The 3,554-nt window shown below is 52.5% G+C and overlaps 1 pseudogene; it reads left to right on the forward strand.

The window, feature by feature from the left end:
* The first annotated feature begins 307 nt into the window (after positions 1-307).
* On the forward strand, positions 308-2,434 carry LOC124873032 (annotated as a pseudogene).
* The last annotated feature ends 1,120 nt before the right edge of the window (positions 2,435-3,554 follow it).

Below are 3,554 nucleotides of genomic sequence, written 5' to 3' on the forward strand. Positions count from 1 at the left end.
GTTCGAGTTCAGAACGCAACGTTCAAGGCAACTCGAACGGCCTGCAGAGCCGACGTTGGAGCTCATTGTTCAGAGTCGATCGAAGCGGAGGAGGATCAAAGTCACCGAGAGCTCAGTGGAGCCGCAGCTGTGGCCAGAAAGCACACACCAGTGCACAAACACATGCCAGTGTCTAAAAACACGACCTTCCCCCTTCACAACATGTTCAATAAAGTTGTTTTTTGGCACGCATCCAGGCCTGGAGCCGAGGGCGCAGCCACAACAAAAAAACATGAAAAATATGTTAAAAATAACACAAGGACAGGACATGGCTGTGCAGCTGCACATGAGGCCACAAGAGGGAGCTCTCGCTCCAGCTTCGGCACAGCGGCAGGCTGGAGCTCCCGCTCCACCCTTGCCACAGCTGCACATGAGGCCTCAAAGGGGAGCTCTCACCCTACCTCTAACACAGCAGGCTGTTTTTTCTGTGGAAGAAGCAGACCTGGGACGAGCGCATCTGGCAGTTGTAGCGGAACAGCAGATCCCTCAGCCGGTGTTGCGCAGTGTTTACACGGAAGCACCTTTAGGTCCACTGGCAAACAACACTCAGCTGTGGCGAGCGTGTGGAGCGTCAGATTGGGTGATAAAGACTGTATCCAAGGGATACAGGCTCCAATTTGTGACAGCCCCACCCCGTTTCAAGGGCATAGTGCAGTCATACGCCCGGGGAGAGTCCGCTCACGTCCTGCAAGAGGAAATAATTTCCCTGCAGCACAAAAGAGCTGTCCGGCTGGTACCGCAGGAGCAAAGCAGAGACAGGTTTTACTCCAGATACTTTCTCGTGCCGAAAAGGGGCGGGGGTCTGCGACCGATACTGGATCTGCGGGCTATGAACACATATCTGAGACGGTATTCATTCAGGATGCTAACACACGCAGCTCTGATAAAGTTTACGCGTCAATGAGACTGGTTTGTCTCCATAGACTTGAAAGACGCATATTTCCATATCCCTATATACCCCCCTCACAGAAAATACCTCAGATTTGCGTTTCAGGGAGAGATATACGAGTACCTGGTACTTCCTTTTGGCCTCTCACTGAGCCCACGTGTGTTCGTGAAATGCACCGAGGCAGCCATCGCGCCTCTGAGGGAAAGGGGGATGCGTCTGGCGACGAATATAGACGATTGGCTGATTGCAGCTCAGTCTTTAGAGGAGCTCAGGACGCATGCCGAGATGCTTACTTTACATCTGACAGCTCTGGGATTCACAATAAACTGGGAAAAGAGCATCTTAACCCCAGTACAAACAATCACCTTCATTGGCCTGTCCCTGAATTCAGTCGAGTTCAGGGCACGCCTATCAGCGGAACGAGTAAAAGCCTTTCAGGCTTGTCTGGAACTCTTTCGCAGAGGCACACAGGTGAAATTCAGGTTATGCCTCAGACTGCTCGGTCTGATGGCGTCTGCGCTGGGGGTCATCACACTCGGCCGTCTACACATGCGCCCGTTTCAAAGGTGAGTGGCGTCACTCAGCTTGAGCCCCACACGCCATGCTCACCGCAGCGTCCTGGTTTCTCTCATATGTGCACGTGCGCTGAGCCTGTGGAAGCGTCTCGGTTTTCTCAACACCGGCGTTACCATGGGAACCATCCTGACGAGGAAGGTAATTACCACAGATGCCTCGCTGACAGGCTGGGGAGCCACTCACGAGGGGATGATGGTAAACGGTGTTTGGAGTCCACAAACACAGACAGCTCACATAAATTGTCTGGAACTCCTGGCCGTGATGCTGGCACTGAGACACTTTCTGCCCTTTATCAAAGGGCACCATGTTTTGGTCAGAACGGACAACACAACAGTGGTTGCTTACATCAACAGACAGGGGGGTCTGCGCTCACGTCATTTACACGAGCTGGCATACAGACTGATAATCTGGACCAGCTCACACTTGCTGTCGCTAAGAGTGACTCACGTGCCAGGGGTAATGAACAGAGGCGCGGATCTGCTGTCAAGGGGCAATCCCCGCTACAAAGAGGGGAAACTCCACAGCGAGGTGATGTCCCAGATATGGAAGATGTACGGCCGAGTGGAGGTCGACCTCTTCGCATCAGGGGAAAATGCTCAGTGTCCGATGTTTTTCTCACTGACAGAGCAACAAGCTCCGCTTGGGCTGGATGCTCTAGCGCACAAATGGCCGCCGGCCCTACTGTACGCCTTTCCCCCGCTGGAACTGATCATTCCTACTCTCGCCAGGGTGCGAGAGGGAAAACACTCACTCATTCTGATAGCTCCCCGCTGGCCAGGGAAACATTGGCTAGCGGAGATTTTTCAGATGCTACACGGCGAGCCATGGCAGCTTCCCCTCCGCAGAGATCTCCTGACACAGGCACGCGGAGAAATATTTCATCCGCATCCAGAGCGCATGGCCCTATGGGCCTGGCCTGTGAGGGGTTAAATCTGGCTGCCAGTGGGCTTCCCCAGAGCATTATTGACACAATTCAAAATGCAAGGGCTGTTTCCACGCGTAACGTGTATGAGGGTAAATGGCAGGCATTCGTGGGTTGGTGCGCAAAACCTATGGTGAGCGTAATGCAAAGCCCTGTGTCGGACGTTTTAACTTTCTGCAGGCACTGTTGGATAAAGGCTTGGCTTTTTCCACTGTGAAGGTGTACCTGGCTGCTATTTCAGCCTGTCACGTTGGCTTTGGTGACAAAACAGTGGGGCAGCACCCCCTGGTGTGTCAATTCATGAAAGGTGCACGACGGCTCCGTCCAGTGTCGAGGAGCCTCACTCCTTCATGGGATTTACCTATGGTACTCGATGCGTTGTCACGTGCATCGTTCGAACCGTTGCAGCAGGTTGAGCTCAAAGTGCTTTCCTTTAAAACGGCCTTATTGATTTCTCTGGTTTCTGCTAAGCGTGTGAGTGACATTCAAGCGCTCTCAGTTAACCCGTCCTGCATGCAGTTTCTGGGTGAGTCAAGGGTTTTACTGAAACCTAATACTGCCTTTATACCTAAGGTTGCTACGGCTCTGCCATGCCGTGCCCTTGAATTAATGGATTTCTACCCACCACCATTCTCCTCTCAGGAGCATGAACGACTGCATACGCTCTGCCCAGTACGAGCTCTGCGGTTATATGTGAAAAGAACAGCAGATTTTTGTAAATCAGAGCAGCTGTTTGTGTCGTGGGCTTCATCACATAAAGGAAAGCCTCTCACAAAGCAACGTCTTTCGCATTGGGTAGTGGGGGCTATTATTATGGCTTATGAGAGCAGAGGCCTTGCACCCCCTGCAGGTCTGCGGGCTCATTCCACTCGTGGTGTGGCATCATCCTGGGCATTGTTCCAGGGTATACCTGTGGAGGAAATATGTGAGGCTGCCAACTGGGCGACCCCTCACACCTTCACTAGGTTCTATAAACTGGATGTCACCCGGCCCACACTGGCTCACACGGTTCTGGGTGTGGGTTCCACATTGCCATGAATGCAAGATGCAATCTGTTGGTCTTTGAGTGAGCTTATCTGGCAATACGGGAGCAGAAATATCCCATAGTGAGATACCGAAACGAATGTT

This window comes from Girardinichthys multiradiatus, chromosome 8 (genome assembly GCF_021462225.1).
Source record: "Girardinichthys multiradiatus isolate DD_20200921_A chromosome 8, DD_fGirMul_XY1, whole genome shotgun sequence".
Lineage (NCBI taxonomy): Eukaryota > Metazoa > Chordata > Actinopteri > Cyprinodontiformes > Goodeidae > Girardinichthys > Girardinichthys multiradiatus.